This window comes from Pteropus alecto, unplaced genomic scaffold (genome assembly GCF_000325575.1).
Source record: "Pteropus alecto unplaced genomic scaffold, ASM32557v1 scaffold164, whole genome shotgun sequence".
NCBI classification, from domain to species: Eukaryota; Metazoa; Chordata; class Mammalia; order Chiroptera; family Pteropodidae; genus Pteropus; species Pteropus alecto.
The window spans coordinates 25479420-25500767 of NW_006439568.1; the positions used below are offsets into that span (position 1 = coordinate 25479420).

The following is a 21348-nucleotide window of genomic DNA, read 5'->3' on the forward strand; positions in this document are numbered from 1 at the left end:
ATAGAGATGATTTACCTTAATCTTAAACTCATCACTTATTAGCCCAAGTAGACTGATTAAATGAAACCACATTTCTTTCTTTACTTACTTAAATCCATTCTTATGTTAACCTGCAAGTTTTTTGGCCCGCATCCCGGTGGATTCCTGTGAAGAATACATTTTTCTCCCAGTTTAAATTTGCTCCGCTGATACTGTTGACACAGTGATACTGCCTTGGAAGTAGCTATAAATGCCAGACAAATTTGTAAAATTTGGAAAACTTGCAGCTAGTGTGAATGAGCGATAATGCCATTTCTTATGAGATCATCTCCAGGTGGCATAGAGTAGTTTCATTTTTAAAGAAACATGTGAATCTCTATACTTTAAAATAAATATTATAGCATAATTTCTTGAGCATGTTTCTCTCCATGGGCTATAAAATGAATCTTCTTCTCAAAGAAAAGACTAGCTTTTTTTTTTTCAAATGACTCGCCTTTAAAAATCAAAATATTTAGGTCTCTATACAAGTTTGTAAATGTACTATTCTGTGCATGTAATGATGCAGTAAGCATCCAAAGTTCCAAAATCCAAATGCAGTTTATTAAGTTGCAATATCTTGGTGTGGCAGGGTGCATATTTGGGGGGACAATAACTATTATAAAGTTCCCCACTGTTGTGAAGTGTGGAAATGAACAAAATTTAAGAAAAAAAAAGCAGTACATATTTCTCCTGCTATTTTACTTTGGACAGAAACAAGGAAAGAATAGGAATCCTCACCTATAATTGGTTTCACGTGAAAATACTCAGCAATCAGGAGGGGGTTTGCAAAATGGATAAAAAATAGGTCATGAATGAATTGAAAAGAGCCTCAAAGGGCAAATTTTTAGAGCTGATACGTAGCCACCATATGGAAAAGTATGAATAGCTTTAGGAAACAGAAGTCTGCAATGAATTTCATTCTCCTTCTTTAGAGATGACCTGAGATGTTGGAAGTCTATGAGAGAAAGAGAGCACAGATCTTCCAAGAAGGTCTGGCTCCTGGGATGCCAGGTGAAAGCTTCCTAGCACCCCTGGCAAACTTCTCTAATGCTCAGGAGAGTCAGGATGATAGCAGCTTTTCTCTGAGGATAAAGGCTCCCCTTGGAGCAGCCTCTACCTGAGGGCTGAACTTGCTAGAGTTTTTTGTTGACCAGCATAGCCTGGTCATCTACATTCCCTGTTAGCCAAATGTTTCTTTCAGGATTCAGCTCACGTGGGACATGGAGACACACACACATGCACACACGCATGAGCTCATGCACACGATATATAAAATCCCTTATTTTTCAGTTCTGAAAAAGCCCTTCAAGAGGACTTAGGCCTGTCTCTTGAGTCCCACCAGCAGATGTCTCTCTCCTGTGTCTGAAGGCCAGAATTTTCTCACATACTTGTGTCTGGAGCCAACTTAGGTCTTGATCCAATTTGACCCTTGCACCAGTTCTTGGTCAGGGAGTCAGTGCTTTGCATTGTGCATGCTGCTTTTAAAGATATTTTCCTAAACAAGAGCATGGAAAAATAAGATGTGTTTTGAACTTATTTTTAAATTTGTCTAACTGAAAAAGGTCCTTCGTTTTCAAATGACAACATAATGAAATAATTTCAGTAAATTTTGCCACAAGATGTTCTCAGTAAAAGAATTACATGAGAAGACTATGAGTAGAATTTCTGCCTTGTGACTCTAGGTCTGAAATGTAAATCTAATTAAGTGGTTCCTCTGCTTAAAACCTGTCTAACCTCCTTTTTGCCCAAAGTTCAAATCAGAAGTTAATTAACTATAATATTATAATAAGAGGTACTTATATTTATATAATATGTGATGCAACAATGTTATTACTGTGATATTTTTCTGGATTTTACGATGCTTGTGGGATCTGTCACCTTTTGAAAGTAGTAATTTGTTAAAATTACTTTTCTCATTCTAAATAAATATTCACTTTTCTTTAAATGTTATATTTTAAAAAATAAATATAAAAATAATATTTGTAAATAAAAACAATAATTTTGTATGATTTTTATTGAAGTGGAATCCCCAATTGTATTCAGGTCTCACAAAACCTGGATCTGCTCCTGGTCATACTTCAATCAGAATTCGCTTAGAGTAAATCCTGTGATTTGGAAAAACTAGCAGTAGGGGGAAAAAGGCCAAAGTTAGAAGCTTCTTCTCTTGTCTCTCAATAAGAGAGGAAATTGCTTTGAGTTTCTTGGGAGGATGTTTTAACCTAAAGGTTGTTACCTTTAGGGGTTCTTGGAAATCACTTTTCGAGCATGACCTTTTAAACCTGTGTCCAAACCAGGAGCAACCTTCGGTTTTCTATCAGTGTATGTTTCAGACTCATAGGTGTGTCATAGCTAAGGTACTTGTCTTTTTCCAATAGTTTTGTCCAACCACCTAGCCCTCCGAATCCTCTTGTAGGAAGTTGCTTGACCTTTTCTAGTCCAAGCCATTTCGTTTTCTCCAACCCAGACCCTGAATGAATTTCACGTGATGCTAAGCAAAAGACAGATACTTCCTGGTGGAGAAATTAAATCCTATTCCACAGTGATGGATTCTTTTTTTTAGAAGCCTTGAAAACTCCCAATCTACAAGTGATCCCCCTTCCCCCAAAATAATAGAGGAAGTCATCAGCTAAATCTATATTAATTATTATTACATGGTATCTTTCTTTTCTATTTAGCCTTCCAATTTGTGTTAAATCCTTCCCATTAGAGTAAAACTTTAATAATCCAGAATGTTTTTACCTCCAAAAAAATAGCTTTTTTTTTTTTTTTTTTTTTTTTTACTGTGGCATAACAACAAGGTCCTGCTCAAAACATAGAACAACTTATTTAGAGTGAGATCAGTCTTTTGAGAGCATTAATTTTCCTTTAGCAATAATGCGAACATAAGTGACTGAAATGTTTAATTTTTAATTAATCTGAGTGTAGTGTCAGGAGTGCATATGACTGTACTAGATTGTATAAAATTGAAACTGACTCAGTCATGTCTTCCCAGTCAACGCAAGGGGATTGGTTACAGAAAGTTTAGTACTGTTACATAAAATGAGACGCTAAAGAGGTAGAATTTGTCAGAGCATCTCTATCGCTATCGAGAGAAGATGCTCTTGCTAGTCCTTGAGGCCATTTCCATCTACTAATCAAGGATAGTGAAACTGTGTTGAGTGGTTGGATAGATAAGTAAGCTGGGCTGACTTCTTGCTTATTCCATGCTTAACAAGCCAACCTTCTGATTAGAGTCTTGTTTTCCCTGTAGATGCTTCTACTAAAAAAGTGCTGACTAAAGAAAGTAGGCAATTAAAGTTTTTTGAAATTATATTTTTATAGTAATTAATAAGTTGACATTCTTCTGAGCCTGAGCACCACAGGACACACAAAACAAGTATAATTTCTAGGATTGCAGAGCAGATCATGGATGGCTGATAGTAACTTCATCAGACACTGTTTCCAAGGTGGTGTGAACTAAGTGGCCCTGGGCTTTCCAGGTGAGCTCTTTATCGCCTACTCTCTAAATGTGAGAGAGTTAAAAGTTATTGGTTTTAAAACTGTTGAAATTCTGGTTAGTTTGGATTTGGTTCATAAGTGTAATTATATTCATATTCTAAATGTTCGTTATTTACCCATTCATTTAATTATTCATGCACAAGATCATTATTGATTAGCACTGTTCTAGGCATTTTATTAGATACTGGGGATACAATGATGAAGACAGCACAATTCTTGCCCTCTGGAGGCTCTCAGTTCACTCGAAAAAACACATAATCCAAAGAAATAATCACATAAAATGTTAAGCACTGTGACAGAGCTATAAAAAAATAAAGTGGCATAAGAACGCTTAGTTGTGCATACAGCAAAGTCAGAGAAGGCTTTCTCTAAGAGGTAACATTTGAGTAGAGTCTTGAGGTTGGCCAGGAGTTTGTCAGACAGATGGGATAATTGGAAAATTTCCAGGCATGGTGAAGAACATCTTTAAATACATAGTTCAGTCAGGATGAAATGCAGGATGTGTGCGTATGTGGGTTGGGGAATAGGGAAATGGAAGATGGAGGAAACTGAAAAAATAGGCAGGTGTCAGGCAAAGAGCTATGTATGTTAGGCTAAAATTTTTATGTTTTTATCCTGTATACCGGGAGAGGAGTCTTTGAAATATTTGCCAGGGAATGTCATGGATCATGTCACACTTGTCTGATTATAGAGGATGGATTGAATGGGAATGGACCTGGCAGCAGGCAGACCAATTGGGAGACCATTAACAAGGTCTAATTGAAGGCTGAGAGTTTGAACTGAGGCAGTAATACAGCAGTGGAAAATTGAAACATATGTCAAAAAACAAATTAAGAAGGCAAAAGTGTCAAAGGACTAGAACGAGGAAGAAGTCTTGTGTTATTCCCCCATTTCAGACTTGAGAAGATGGAGGTGCCCCTCATCTCAATAAGGAATAAAGGAAGTTTTACACAGGGAGATATAAAATGTGTTTTGAATGTGTTGACTTGGATCTGTTCTGGAAAAGAGATGTTTTGTTAGTGATTGGAAATAAACATTTGAAGGTCAAGGTGAGAAATCCAGGCTGGGAACAAAGGTTTGAGAATTAAAAAATAGGTGGTAGTGAAGCCATAGAAATGAATGACATTGCCCAACAAGATATTGTAAAGGGAGAAGAAAACAGAGGCAAAGGCAGAACTCTGGAGAACTTTAACATTTCAGGGATGAGCTGAAGAATGAGGGAAGTGGAGGAAAAGAAGACAATTTATTATTTATTTTGGAGTATTCTGATGTTAAATTGTTGATAATTACTAGGACTATTCTTCCTTGCCTTTATTTTTTTCTCCTCCTCCACTCCCAGTCATCTTCTCCTCACCATCACTTTTTCTTCTTCCTCTTTTTTCCCCTCCTCCTTTTCCTCCTCTTCATTTTTTCCCCCATCTTTGTCTCCATCATCTCCTCTACTTTTCCTTCTCCTCTTTCTTTTTCTTCTTTCCTCTTAACTCTTGACTTTCCCAAAATCTAAGGACACCGAAAAAACTTTTTTTCTAGAAAAAAAGTTTTAGGGGGTCTCGTCAAGGTGCCGTAGAAGGTAGATGCTGTGATCAACTTCTCTTGTTACCACAGCAAAGTTATAATGAAACTACAGAACAACTATCACTGGGAGTTGCCTGAGGTCTGGCTGAACAGAAGTCCTACAATGGGGGACATAGATAGAGGTCACCTTGAGACAGGTAGGAGGGGTGGAAATGTGAAACAGCCAGACCCCACAACTGCTAGTGGCTATCGAGAATTGGGAGGAGTATCTTGCTTGCAGAGCCCCCTCCTCCCAAGAGGAGCGAGGAGTCCCAGCTCCAAATTGGGCTTCCCAGCCCAGGGTTCACATGCCAGGAAGAGAAGTTCCCACAACCTCTGGCAGTGAAAGCCAGCAGGGACTGTGGCTGAGTGAGATGGAGGACTGAAAGAGTCACAGACAACCCTCTTAAAGGGCCCATGCCCAGGCTTACTCAATGACAACTCATTTACTCTGAGCGCCAATGCTGGAGCAGATGCTTGAAGAGTGACAGGGACATATAGGTAGGAACTGAGTTGTCAGGCTTCAGGGCAAGGGCTGGAGGGGTGGCTTTCTCCCAGTTAGAAGTACCACTGGTATCCATTATTCCTTCGTTGAGCCCTCCCCCATCCCTGTGTGCAGACTCAGGTAGCAGCCATATCTGAGTCTCCAGCAACCTGGTTAACACAGGTTGCTCTGCCCAGGTGATTCCCTGAGACCCTACCCCTCCCAACTTGCATATCCACCTAAGTTGCCTTCAGTGGTTTATTTTATACAATGGCTTATTTGGGCTCATGCTGTGGACTTTCCTAAAAATCTCTCAAATGCTCTCAAAACCCAAAGAAGCAGCATCTGGCCTCAGTGTGACCTATACCTCTTGTTGAGTAGCCTCAAGCCTGGCACTAATGGCAGCTGGCCTCAGTTCTTGACTTGGCCTCCTGAAGCACCTATACTCCCAGCATGGGCAGCAGCCATCTTTGAATTGCTTGGTGACTCTTATCAGGTGGCCTCAGAAATGCACAGGCTGTGGCTGAACTTGGCCTACAGCGGGGCCTCTCTCAAGAGTTGGGCCAGCATACCCAGTGGCCTGCTTTGACAGGCACCAGAGCACCACCCAAGGCAGCATCTGAGGAACACTCACCCAAAGGGCAGACTGGGCTGGCACCAGAACCCTGCTTAAAGGAATCCTACTCCATAGGGTCAGTCCTTCACTAGCCTGTACTCACAACCAATCAGCCCAAGGATCTATCCCTCCCATCAATGTGCAAACAGGAACCAAAGTTCAACTACAACAGGAGGGCACACACACAACACACACAAGGGACATACCTTGAGTACCTTGGTCAGGTGATCAGGGAAGACTGTGCCACTGGGTCCAATAGAACACCTTGTACATAAAGCCACTCTACTAAGACCAGGAGACTTAGGAGCCCTACCTAATACATAGAAACAAACACAGAGTGGTAGCCAAAATGGGGAGAGAAAGAAACATGTTCCATATGAAAGAACAGAACAAAGCTTCAGAAAAAGAACTAAACAAAATGGAGACAAGCAACCTATCAGAGAGATGCAAAGTTCAAAACAATGATTATAAGGATGCTTAATGAACTTAGGGGAAGAGTAAGTGAACTCAGTGAGAACTTTAACAAGGAGATAGAAAAAATAAAAATGGAGATGGAAAACATAAAATGGAACCAGTCAGAAATGAAGAATACAATATGTGAGGTGAGTATATTAGAGGGAATCAACAGATTGTATGATGTGGAGAATCGAATCAGCAATTTAGAAGATAAGGAAGAAAACATTCAATCAGAACAACAACAAGTAAAAAGAATCCAAACGAATGAGAATAGTTTAAGGAGCCTCTCAGACAACATCAAGCATAAGAACATTTGGTTCATAGGGTTGCCACAAAGAGAAGAGAAAGAGCAAGATATTAAAAATTTATTTGAAAAAATAATGAATAAAAAACTTCCCTAATTTGGTGAAGAAATAAACATTCAGCCCCAAGAAGCTCAAAGAGTTCCAAACAAGATGAACAGAAAGGGGCTCACATCAAGACACATCATAATTAAAATACCAAAAGTTAAATACAAAGAGAGAATCCTAAAAGCAACAGGAGAAAAGCAATTAGTTACCTACAAGGTAGCTCCTATAAGACTGTCAGCTAATTTCTAAACAGAAATTTTATAGGCCAGAAGGACTTGGCACAAAATATTCAAAATAATGAAAAGCAAGGACCTACAACTAAGATTAATCTACCCTGCAAAGCTATCATTTAGAATCGAAGAACAGATAAAGAGCTTCCCAGAAAGAAACAAACTAAAGGAATTCATCACCACCAAGCCAGTATTACAGGAAATGTTGGAGGAACTTCTTTAAGAATAAGAAAAAAAAAATGTATCGAAAATATGAATAAAGAATGGTGATAACTACATATCTACCAGCAAGTACTTCAAATGAAAAGGAATTAAATGTTCCAGTTAAAAGATACGGAGGCTGAATGGATAAGAAAACAAAACAGCAGGCTGCCTACATAGGCTGCCTACAAGAGACTTACTTCTGATTAAAAGACACACACAGACTAAAAGAAAAAGGATGAAAAAAGATATTGCATGGTAGATCTAGAGGGTATTGTGCTGAGTGAAATAAATCAGATAGAGAAAGACAAATGGCATATGATTCATGTATATGTGGAGTCTAAACAAAATAAACAATAACAACAACAACAAAACCTAGAAACAAAGTCATAGATGCAGAGGACATTTTGAGGGTTACCAGATGGGAAGGGAGTTGAGGAGTCAGTGAAAATGGGGAAGGGATTAAGAAGTTCAAATTTGTAGTTACAAAATAGTTGTGGAATTATAAAGTACAGCATAAAGAATATAGTCAATAATATTATAATAACTATGTATGGTGTCAGATGGGTACTAGATTTATTGGGATGATCACTTTGTGAGTTTTATAAATGTCTCTAATCACTATGTTTGTACACCTGAAACTAATATAATATTGTATTCTGATTATTGGAAAATAAAAAATATTATGAAAAAATTTTTTTCTTATCCAATCTCAGAATCTTAATACATGCAGAGCACCATTTACTTGCTATGCAATTGCTACATAAGAGCTATAGTAAGAAAATTAACATCATTGAACATTTATTAGGTCCCATGAATCATCTCACTTGAATCTCCCAAAATCCTATAGGAGAGGTACTCTAATTATCCTCATTTTAAAGAGAATGAAACGGGCTCAGAGATCTTATGTAGCTTGCCAAAAGTCACACAACCAGATGTGGTAGTCAGGATTCAACCTATGTCCGTGTGCCTAAATCCTACGTCATATTTCCCTTCCCCATTTCCTGTTACTTACTTCTCTTGCCAATTTTAATGTGGCAATGTTCCATTCCTTTGTACCCAGGATCTCTTTGAATCTTTCAAGTCTTAACTTCTATTAGCCTAGGAAAAAAGTTCCCTTCTGAGTTTCTTTCCAGTGGCTTCATTCCTTGTTGACTTCTGGGTCTGTTCCAGTTTATTCTGTAGGCACTGAATGGTTTTGGATTCCTCTCCTGATGGTTGATTTTGCCAAGAAGGCAGGTGACTTCATTCCTTAACAACAAACAACAACAACAACAACAACAACAACTAGCAGATGATTGTATTTAATATGTGTCAGGCATGTACTAGCTCATCTTCACCTCACAGCAGCCCTGTGGATTGCAGACTTGCTGTATTGACAGCTCCTTTGTACCTGAACTTGGCTCTGGCTGGCCTTGCAGAGCTCTCACATGGGGTCTATTCTCCACTCTGCTGAGTCCATGGCTAAGTCCTATCTGGTCCTCTTCCTGCTGGCACTTAAGACCTTCTTCTAGCTAGGCCCTCCTGCTTAACCCCCAAGCAGATGGTTTCTATTCCCTGGGACTTTTGCCTCCAACTTCTACTTCTTTTGAAAATAAACACTAAAAAGTCTCCCTTAACAAGCTGATGACAATGCTACAGAATATCAATGTGTCTCACTGTCATAAATAGTAAAAAACAGAGATGGTGTCTCCTGGCACAGATTGTCTCAGTAAAACTGTCATCCAATTTTCTAGAGGCAAACATTTCTGGGCTAATTGAATTTTATTTTATTTGCTTGGTTTCTCTGGCTGTAGTAAACTGGATAACCTCTCAGTCTTGTCATTTCCTGGGTGGGTTGGGGAATATTTCCTATCTCCTAACTCCCAGGTCCCTGCCTCTCAAACTGGAATAGCCCATCTCAGAAGGAAACAGAGGTGCGCTGGGGGTCTGCATAGCACAGTATTCATTAACACACTGCATCTTCCTGTAGCAACAGCTTTACTTCACTACAGAAACGAAATCATATTTTTAGAGTAGAACCCAAAATTCATGTTAATATTTAAAATTAAATGAAGCTTTAAATTTTCTACTTGCTACAGTCTGAATTCCTAGGGTTTCTTGTCATTCTCTTCTAAGGGCAGAAGTACTTTGGTAAAAAACTTTGTGAGGCTCTGGCCTGGGGTGTGGGTTAGCTGAGGCAGGAGAAAGAGACTGGTACTTGTTAGGTGCTCAATATATTGTCCATTTACTCCTCTCCCCTTCTTTTCTTCTCTTCCTCTCTCCTTATCTTTATTTTTCTCTTTTCCTCTTGCTCCCTCTCCTTCCCTTCTTCCCTTCTCTTCTTTTCTCAGGCTCTAGCTCTTATTTTCTACCCTAATGAAATGTTCTCTTTAATGAGGACAGTTTGTCACTGGTGTTTTCCAAGCATAAATGAGTTTAGAAATTGTATAACTGTCAGACTCTTAGAATGCAAGAGCCCACAGAAGTCCACCCCTTTCAATTAACAGGTGAGAAATGTGAGGCGACTCAATTAAGATCACATGAAGGCAGAGCCAGACTAGACCCCAGGGCTTTTGGCTTCTTGTCCAGAGCTGTCAGCGATATAGAGAGAATTGTAAAAGAGGCTTTAAACTAAGGCACCAGCTCTCATTTCATGAACAGGTTGTGGGATTTGCAGATCATCTGTTGTTGGTGCTGCTGTAAGAATCAGATTGTGGTGATGATAGGAGGTGTTTGCTCCAGATTAGTAATAGAATAGCCCTCTAGAAATGCAAGACTGGAGGGTGGTTCTTGCCAAATTATAACAACCAGTGCCCGGGAATCCAGATCCAGCCAAAACCAGGGCCAGCTGCTCCAAGGGAAGGAACAATTTGTTCTTTCCCTGCCCATCTGGGGAGCTGGGCATGTCCTGAGGCAGGCCGCTGTTAGTTACTGCAGCTGCTTTACTGAGAAGGAGGACACTGTGAGTGTCTTCACATTCCTGGACCCTTGTTCTCCTTGGCAACTGGCTAAATTATTTTTTCCAATATGATATGGTAGATTGATAACTAAACACTACTTTTTGTTTTTCATTCTGTGGGCAAATGAAATCTCTTCCTTCAGATAAACTATTGCTACGTGGACCATAGATCCAGAGGATCCAGAAAACATGGGGTAGACAAAATCACTTCGTATCTTCTTTTATCTCCAATATATTTGAGAACTACTTCAAGATAGTTTTTGTGAGAGGAGCTTGGAAAACATAAAACAAAGTCATATCCTGTTCTCAAGGATATGCCGGGGATGCTGTTCATTTCCTATTGCTGCTGTAACAAATGACCACATACCTAGTGGCTTAAATGGCGCATTTTATCATCTAACAGTTCTTAAGGTTAGAAGTCCAAAATGGATCTCACTGGAATAAAATCAAGGCACTGGCAGGGTTGTGTTTTTTTGAGTCTCTAGGGGAAAATCTGTCTTCTTGCCTTTTCCAGCTTCTAAAGGCTGTCCACAGTCTTTGGCTTGTGGTCCCTTCTTCTATCTTCAAAGACAGCAATGGCTAGTCAAATCCTCCCATTTCTACCTTTCTGCTTTTCACTCTTTGGCTTCCCACTTCTAGTTAAGGATCTTTGTGATTATATTGGGCTGACCTGGTTAACCCAGGATAATCTCTTCATTTTATAGCCAGCTGATTAGCGAATTTAATTCCCTCTAGCTATGTAACATAACCTAATTATAGGTTCTGGAGGATAGCATTTGGACAAAGGGGCTGTGATTCTGCCTACCTTGGAGATCTAGACATGTCATAGATGAGCATTAAACACTAGGATTAGTTCTCTAATGTGAGGAGAGTGGAGGTAACTATGGAAGCATATTAGAGGAACACTTATTGGTGGAAATGGTGTGAATGTGAGTCAGCAGTGAGGGAATCGTCCTGAAAAAAGGCGACATTTGAGTTCAGAACTTTAGCTTAAGTGAGAGTCTGACCAGGAAAGGGAGAAAGGCATTCTAAAAAAGAGAAAAGCGTATAACAGAAACAAGGGCATGACAGCATGACAGGGGATAAAACTATGACTGGAAGGCAGGGTCTGGGGAAGAGAGTGGTGGATGATATAAAAGGCTGGAAAAATCATGCACTGGAAAGTCCTGGTGGGAAACAGATGGTGCTCTCAAAGGGCAGAATGAAAGGGCCCTTTTAAAATGTTTAAATGAGGCAGCTTTTTGTATGTTTGGGCTGGGTTAAGGGGAAACAACAAGGGATGATGAACTACCTCAGGACCAGCAACAACCAGAAGTGTTACTATCCTTAGGCCTGGGGGCAATGGAAAGAAACTGCTGAGAGATGGTGAGAGCTATGACTATGAGAGGAGGCCACCCTGAAGGAGCTATGGTCTTTGATATAAAACCATAGTCATGGCCAAACTACAGCCTGACAGGAGGGAGCCAGAGGAACACACACACCGATGTCTCTGTCTTCCTACCTTTCAATCTGCTGCTCTTGCTTTTTTTCGGCAAACTCAACCAGAAGCCAGGGACAAGGCAGTCTGGTAGACTGAGTCCATGGAATTTAGATCCCTGTGACTCAGAATAAAGTTGACCTGGAGGAGAAACTTCAGAGACAAGACAAGAAGACCTTGTATGTTGTGAGTAAATAATCTGAATTTTATACATAAGGCCACAGGGAGCCCCGAGAGTATTCTAAGCAGGTCAGTGAATGGCTGTTTTAACATTTCTTTCTATAAGTTTGTCTTCCACTCCATTTCTCATACCACCTTTATCCCACAGAGTAAAGACTTTTATCTTGTTTCCTTCTCTTGTCTTTATCCCATCTCTCAGAGCCTTGACAAGCTGATCTTATATAGTCTTTGTCAGCCAAGATGTTAATAGACAACAATGCCCTAATGTGGTACCTCTTTCAGATAATATTTAGATTTACTGGGAGCCTTCAATGTCTGGATCAGTTAGCCTTTGCCATAATAATGCTGTGTTAAAAACCACTTCTAAGCTCTAGGGCTTCAAACAATTAGTATTTGTTTAGCTTAAAAGTCTGCAGGTTAGTGATTTATGCTGGGGAGTTTTCCTGGTCTCAGTTGAGCTTGCTCACCTCTCTGGGGGTCATCTTGCCTCTTGGCTAGAAACTCAGACTTTTGGAAATTGGCTGGCAGTCAAATGGTTTCTAACGCAGCTCTTCTCACCGTATTTTTCTCATCCCTCCAATAACTTAGCTCAAGGTGGTTCTAAGCACAATGGCTCAGGTATAAGGGAAGAACCAGAAATGTGCAGGCTCTTTAACCAAGCTTCTGCTTGTGTCACAACTGCCATCATTCTGTTGGACAAAGTGAGTCATGTAACTAAAAAGATTCCACCTCTTGATGGGATGAATTGAAAAGTCACTTGGCAAGAGACATGGGTAGAGGAGCAGATAGAGAACTGGAACCATTAATGTATCTGCCAATTACTGTCGGGTGCCTTAACCCAAGCAATAAAGATTTATTTATTTGTTAAATTATTTTTTTATTGTTAGAATCTCCCACTAAAATGTAAGCCCTGACAGAGCACAGCTGTACCTCCAGTGACTCTAACGTATATGCTCATAGTAAATTTTCATTGAAGCCATAAGTGTATGCTGGGTTTACATAGGTATTATTTGGAGAATGGTCTTTATGGACCTATTCTAGTCCACTAAATCCTCATAAGCAAACAATTGTTCCTAAAAATAAGGCTTGCTTAATTGCTGTTTCACTTTCTCTCTTTTAGGTTTTGATCAAACTGGATAAACTTAATCAAAAGCTGAATATATAAGGAGAAGATAAATCTTCTCTCAGTCAGGGCCTTATCTCATCTCATCATTCTCCTGCAGGGGTTGGGAAGTTGACTTAATTATACAGCTTGATCAGATGACATCACTGAACTAAAGAATGTGATACCTCCTGTTATGGGCTGAACTATCTCTCCCCTAAATTCATATGTTGAAGTCCTAACCCTTAGTGCCTCAGAATGGGCCTGTATTTGGAGATGAGGTTTTTAAAGAGATAATTAAGGTAAAATTAGTTGATATAGGTGGGCCCTAATCCAATATTACTAGTGTTCTTATAAAAGGAGATTAGGGATTAGGACAGACATACAGAGGAACAACTATGTGAAGACACAGGGAGAAGTGGCCATCTACAAGCCAAGAAGAGAGACTTTAGAAGAAATCAACCCTGCTGGCCAATACCTTGATCTTGGACTTTGAGCCTCCAGAATTGTGAGAAAATAAATTTCACCGTCTGTGGTGTTCTGTTATGGCAGCTGGAACTATTCTCAAAAGGGAATAGTTAGAAGGAAACCCATTTTGAGAGACTTCCCCAACTCCACTCCCAGTTTGAGTCAGGAATCCAAGTTGACTGCCTGGGAGAGGCCTGCTTATTGAGGAAGCTCTAAGAGCTGCATGTACTGGAAAGCTCATGGGCCTCCTTCAGAGTGTTCCGTGCAGGCTGAAGACAGATGATGCTGGAGTCCTTTCATGTGTTCGTCCCTGAGGCTTTGCAAATAATTCTAACTTGTTCATTGTAGGCTGATGCTAAATTCCATTCATTAGCAAGTTTCCCAGTGGCCTAATTTTATTGGTTCCTCAGGAGTTCCTCTCTTGCTTTTCAGGCATCCAGTCATCTAAAATGTTGTGTCTTCAGCAAATTCACCTACCTCATTATGCGTGATCCCTCTTCTAAGCTATTTAGCCCTTCTCCTGGCTCCTAATAAATAAATACTAATTCTGAGACCAAAACCCAAGAGGCCATATGTTTAATTGCTTTCCATGCTGAGAAAGAATCATTTATTAGTGCTGTGCAAAGCGTTGTGTTTGAAAACTTCAAACCACATGAAACGCCACAAGTTCTGAGCCAGAGCCTAACAGAGAAACAGCCAAGTTTCATGTGAACTTTGTTAGGCCGCATGACCTTTCACAAAACCTCAAAGCAAAAGTAATTCAGACCCTGGATAGGCTCAAACTCTGACTTGAGTACTGTCATTTGTTTAGTTTTAGAGCAGCTGCTTATATCACAAATCCACACTTCTGGTAAAAAAAAAAAAAAAGATCCACAAGATGGCTTCAACCCAGTTTGATGTTCTATTTTGTTTTGTAACAGGTCTATTAGTTGTGAAACTCAAGACTCCTTTGGACTGCTAGCTCTATAGAATAAATTATGGGTTTAGAATTGCCAGGTAAATTGGGACTGAGAAATTTAAATGGAATTCAACGAGAAACCAGTTGTCATGAATCTGAAGGAATAGCTAGGGTTAGGAGTAGGGTGGCCAGAAGAGAATGGTTTTGTTTTGTTTTAACAAAGGAAGTTTTGGTGTTGAGGCATTGTTTAAACATCGTGAGTGCTTGGTTAGAATTTGTCGACTGACCTCTTCAACACATGTAATCTGTAGTTTCCTCTTGTTCAGAACTTGATTCAGAGATCCCTGACAGGAACTTTGCAGCCATTTCTTTATCAGTATGTATCCATCTGGGCCTGCTGGGCTGCTGCCTGTCTGAGTTAGAATGGTCTGACAGTGAATGTATTACAAAAAGGAGGCCAGCCTGTGGCTCATCTTGTTACAACTGGACTGAGAAAGAGTAGATATGCAGTAGAAAAGTAAGGTTTGGAGTTTGAATCAGATACATCCACTGGGTTGGGACAGGTGCCTGGAGTGGAGACCAACCAAAGAATCAATAATAGAATTTGATTATATAGACTAAACACACTACCTGGTGGTAGCCCAGACAAACAGAGATGACCAGACCAAAAACATGGTATCCTCAGGCAGGTGAAGCCTTGTGACGGATAGCAAGGCCAGAGTTTGGGCAGGATTCTAATCAGTGAAAGATAGTTTGGTTAGGAAGGGTTGGTAATGGTGGTGATACTAGCATAGCAAGAGCAAAGGTGGATTCATTGGGGTTTCATTATGGGAACTCATTTCTAACAGCCAGCAGATGCCCGCCTCTTAAACTGAATCTCAGAATCAGGTAAATTGATGCTGACTCATCTATGAATCAGACTAGAACTATTTAACACACTTCTCTGTTCTCTTTCATCCTCCTCCCCCAACTCTCCTCTGCCACAGATGTGGCTGGAAAGGGCTAGGGACAGTGGAAGGAAATTAAGTCATAGATGGAGGGACTCTAGATCGGGTGAGCCTCGTAGGTCATTATGAGAACTTGTGAAGTATAAGGGGAACTCCAACCATATAACTCACCATTTGATCTTCTCTGCTTTAATGTCCATAGGTCCAAGGCAAGTTCAAGCAGGAACTGCAAGGTTAGATTAGACACCTTTTCCTACATTTCAGAAGATATGTGAACCAAATTCAAATTAGTATTTGCATTGACAACCTTTTAGAGATATTTATCTTATTCTTAACTGCAACTCACATTCAATAAAGGTAATGATTACAAAATTTTATATCAATCCTACAGAGAGGAACAGTAAAAGCAAGTAATATTTTAATCATACTGTTTTGAACTTCCATAGTGATCCTATATTTTACCCTTATTTATGAACACAAATGTTTTAATAAGAATTACACCAAAATTAATAGGTTTTTATTGAAAAGCTTTCTAAGATCAATTTTCATTAAATCAATTCAATTTTTTAATAATATTTCCATAAAATAGTTAAACCATTTTTATTTTTTATTTTTATTTGAATAAAAAGATTATCATTAGGATCAATTAATTTTCTGATTTGATTCATTTTCTTTAAATTTTCTTTTATTTTTGATGTTCAATGATCTCTGAAATTTTTATTGGCCTCCTGCCCCTCCCAAAGGGTGCCCCACTTTTGTTGCCTTAACGCCTCAGAATTTTGATGTCATTGATCTCAGACAGAACTTTGCCATCCACAAATCTGCGCGTGATGGTCTTTTGTACGGATTGCATGGAGTTGCTATTCAGGGCGTCGCCAAGATCGAAGTCCTTCCCCTCTTATAGCAGGTGGTGGTAGGTGGCGATCTTAGCCTCCAGCTTGACCTTGATGTTCAGCAGAGCCTCTTACTCCTAGGTCTGGTGCTGCCCTTCTGCCCAGGTCTGGTGCTGTCCTTCTGGGCCAGCTCTGATTCCAGGTGCAGCAAGAAGGATCCCGTTGAGCTGTTCCATCTGCATGGCATAGTGCCTCCACATCTGTCAGGCTGTTTTCCAAGCTGGCCTTCAGATTTTTCATTGAATTCAGGTCGATCTCCAAGGACTGGACTGTACATCTCAGCTCTGTGAGTGTCATCTCAGCAGCTCCTATCTCAGTGGTCTGCCAGGTGACTACAGTGCTGCTCTCCTCAATCTGTTGGGATCAATACTTGTCTAGCTCTTCTCTGTTCCTCCAAGCCAGCTTGTCTACTGGGCCCAGATTTCTGCCATGATGTTGCTGAAGTCCAGAGATTTAAGTCCAACTCCATGGTCAACCCAGAGTTGGCAATCTGGTTTTGTAGACCATTTACTTCCTCTTTGTGGTTCTTCTTCGTGAAAAGCAGCTCCTCCTTGAGAGCCTCAATCTCTGTCTCCAGCTGCAGTCCAGTGATATTGCTGTCATCGATGACCTTTTGGAGCCCATTGATGTCATTCTCCACAGACTGACATATGGTCAGCTCTGTCTCATACTTGACACTGAAGTCATCAGCAGCAATCTGTAGAATGATGTGGGCATTGTCCATAGTACTTGCAAAGATCTGAGCCCTCAGATCCTCAATGATCTTAAAGTAATATCGCCAGTCTCTGACCTGAGGTCCCTTCTTCTTCAGGTGTTCCAGGATTTTGCTCTCCAGTCTCCAATTATCAGCCTCACCCTCTCCAGCTAGGAGGCCATGCAGTCATTCAGGCATTGCATATTCTCCTTCTCGGTCTGGCTGCCCCCTATGCCAGCTAGGCCCCCAGCCGTTCCCGCAGCCAGGGTCCTGGAACCCCAGCCACCGGGGACGCTGGTAGAGTGGGATACAGCGATCCAGGAGCCCAAGCCCCCTGCACCTGCGTACACGCTGGCCAGTGACTGGACGACTGCATGGAGCCCAGGGTCTGGTAGCTGGTGGAGTAGCTGGAGCAGGTGCTGAAGCTCATATTGTCTAGGGAGGAAGATCAGAGGCCAACACTCAGGTTCGAGCCACCTGATTCATTTATTTTGACTCAGCTTTTACCTACTTGTGTATTTTGTGATTATGAGTTTTCTTTTGAAAACTTTTTTTTTCTATCAAGCTAATTTCTCAGGTCAAATTCTATAAATGTAAAGATTTTATTCTTCCATTCACTTTCAGCTAATAAGCATTTTAAATTTTGTAATTTTAGATACTGCCATTTTTTTTTTTTTACACCTACAACACCTGGTCTTCCTAGGTGGTCTCCCATCCAAGTACTAACCAGGCCGGGCCCTGATTAGCTTCTGAGATCAGATGGGATTGGTGCGTTCAGGGTAGGTGATTTTGTTTTTATTTCTACCAAATCTATTTCCCCCTTTAATTGTTCAATTTTTCATCTGTAACAAAATTTATCATAGTTTTCGCCATTGTTAGTTTTATTCTGTGTTAATTATTTTTTTTCTAGTAATGTTTTATAAGAATTAAATGAAGTGCTGGCTGGTTGTTAAAGTTTTATTGAAGGAATGGGTAAAAAGCACAATCATAGGAATTAGATACAGGGCAGAGACTAAAGTGGAGTCAAAATGTCTTGTATTTGCCTCTCACCAGTCTACCCTGCCTCTCACTAAGTCCACCATGATGCCCAAGCCCATTAACCCTTAGTTTCCATGCAGTGAGGTCTGTCAGGGATATCCTTTCGTTTGCTGTTTGATACATTTCATCAGTTGAGACTAATGATGGTAGAGTGGGGGAAACAAAGGAGGAGGATTGGGAAGGAAGTCTATGAAACAAATGACTACTTTATTATGACAAAACTCCAGAACAAAACAAAAATTTGCATATCCCTTTGACAATAAATTTAGAACAAGATTATTGTTTCTGGGTTCCAAAGTTATTGATATGTATCTCTTTAATTTATCAAAAAACTTCATGAGAAGCCTAAGAATTTAACAAATAGAGTAGAAAAGTTACTGTTCTGAGCACTTTAGGAAAAGTGTAACATTTGCAAGTTGGAGTACAATGAAGAACACTGATCTAAGTGTGAGAAACAGAATCTATAAATTGTATTGGAAAGAACAGGAATGTGGGGCCAGAACACTTGGTTTCCAGTCCCTGCATGTCTTTTTCCTTTCCTAGGGGACTTAGGCTCATTTACTTAGCGTTCTTGACTCTCAGCTTCCTTATCTACAAAGTTCTGAAGATCTTATAGGGTGATTGTAAAGTTTAAGAAGCATACAAACTCTGACTAATGTGGAGGGCAAGACAAATGGCAGTTGTTACTGAGTAATGGTCTTGAGCTTAGGAAATTAATCACTTTTCAAAGAAAAGCTTCCTGTTCTGTCCTCTTCTCTCTATCCTCTCCTCTCATCCATCTTCCTCTACCACTTTCTCCTCCTCTTTCAGCTGGCCACACCTAATAGTCTTAGGATGAGGGCTGGCCACACCAGAAAGACTAATCTTATGATGTATGGTGGAGGCTTTGGGTCATTTGGTATCAGTGGACTTAAAGACTGAGTTCATCCATGTGGGCAATCAAGCAATCAATCGGTCAAGTCCATGTAATGAAGCCTCAATACATTTCTGGACACAGAAGCTTAGATGAGCTTCCCAGAGTATCAATACTCTTTGCATATTGTCACATGTCAATGCTGGGAGGATAACACATCCTGAAAACAATGGAAGCTTCAAGTTTGGGGCTCTCTTAGATCCTACTCTATACATCTCTTCCTCTGGTTGATTTGATATATTCTTTCCCTGCAACAAATGTAACTGTATATAATAGCTTTCATTGAGTTTATGAGTATTTCTAGTGAACTATGGAATCTCAGGGTGGTAAGCACTTGAACTTCATTGATGTCATAAGTGAGGGTGGTCTTTTATGGACTCTCCTCTAACTTGTAGTTGGACCCTACTCCATGCCTTTGAAGTCAGAAGTCTTGGGTGGCCTTGGCAATCTAGAGTAATGTGTCCTTAAACTCTCAATTTGTTTGAATCCAGGTACCATTCCTACTGTTTACCATTTCTCCCTAAAATTCTGAAAAGCCTTGCTTATATCATCTTTGTCATCTTTGGTAATTTCTGGAATGAGAGAAAGAAAAGACACATTATTTAGGTACTTATTTGTTTTGAGCTATGGGTGAAATGCAATTGAAATGATGTAGTTTAAGTTCCTTTGGGGAGACAAAAAGGAAAGTTTGCTCATATTGCGCATATGGCTAATTCACTCAACAATTGTTTGTGTAGTTCTTGCCACAGGGCAGGCATTGTTCTAAATGCTTTATGTGTATGAGCTCATCTGATATTGATAATGACCGTTGAGGCAGCCTCTATTATTATTATTTCCATCATTGTACAAAGTGAGCATACTGGAGCCAGGAAAATGAAAGAACATGCCCATGTTCTGACAGCCAGAAGTGGTTGAGCCACGTAGAAACTCAGCCTCCAGAACTGTTCTGTAGCCACTTTATTATTGAGGCTGTGGATTTAAATCCTTGAGTCTTGGATTAAAAAAAAGCGCAATCTAGTGGGGAAAACAGACTTATAAAAAATCAGTGATATTATCATACAACGAATTTTACAATAGAAAGATTTGGGAGGAACAAATCTGAATTGACTTAATAAGAAAATTGGAATTGTTTTTTACTTAGCTCTTTTCATAATCATCTCACCTCTACATTTTTCAGTCCTACTCTCCACCCCCATCTCCAACTATCTAGAAGTAATTCTTTGTTGCAAATACTTTTTTTCCAAACTATAACTTGTCCTTCATTTGCTTATGGTGCCTTTTGTCAAAGAGAAGTTCGAAATTTTAATTGAAAATTTTTTCTCATATGACCCTAAGGTTATAAAAACATTTCATTTTTTTACAAGTTAAAAAATTTTACTCTTCACATTTAGATCTTAGGTACACCATTTATTAGACCTAAAATTTTTTTTATACACTACATGTGGTAAGAATATAGTTTAATATTTTTTCCTTTTTCTATAACTAATTTGCACAGATCCAAATATTAAATCCAAATATTTAAAGTCTTTTTCTGGATTTTATGTTCTAGTCCTTTGGTATGTCTATTTTCACACCCCAAACACACTTCATTCACACATTCATAACTTTATAACAATAAAAATAACACTAAAATCATAAATATAATTTTATAATTACATAAATATAACTTTATATGAAGGCTCAATATTAGATAGAACAAATGTCCTTATTTTGTTCTTAATTATTCTGGTCCCTTTCCTTAAGAGGGAATAAATTTAAGAAATTTATCAGCATATCAGAGATTCACACATATGCACACATACAGAAATGTTTTGAATTTTGATAGCTGTTCCATTGACTTCTAGATTTACTACCTGGAAGAATTTATATCATTACAATATTAGATCTTCTTACTTATGAACATGATATATTATTCCACTTACTTCAGTCTTTTTTAATGTTTTCCAGTAGTATTCTAATTTTCTCTATATAGTTCATGTACACTATTTGATGGGCTTTTTTTGGTAAAGAACTTATTATTTTTGTTACTTCTGTAAATTACGTGTTTGCAAATTAATGTTTACTAATAGTTAACTGTTGGTATAAAGAAATGCAATTAATTTTTACTCGTCATTTTATATTCAGCTCTCTTACTCAACTCTCTTATTAAACCTAATAACTTATTTATCATTGCTTTGAGTTTTAAATATAAACATGTGTTCTTGAATAATGGCAGTATTACTTCTATTTTTCCCAAACCTTATACCTCCTTTTTTATTTTTATTTTTTAAATTTTCTTACCATTTTGGCTAAGACCTTTAATGCAAAGTCAAAGAGAAGCAGGAAAAAGGTGCCATGATGTCCTCCCCAGTGTTATACCCTGTATAACCTCCTCTCCTTGAGTGTAGGTG

At 39.3% G+C, this 21348-nt stretch overlaps 1 pseudogene; it reads right to left on the reverse strand.

Moving 5' to 3' along the window:
* Window positions 1–16183: 16183 nt before the first annotated feature.
* LOC102898597 lies at window positions 16184–17437 on the reverse strand (annotated as a pseudogene).
* Window positions 17438–21348: the final 3911 nt, after the last annotated feature.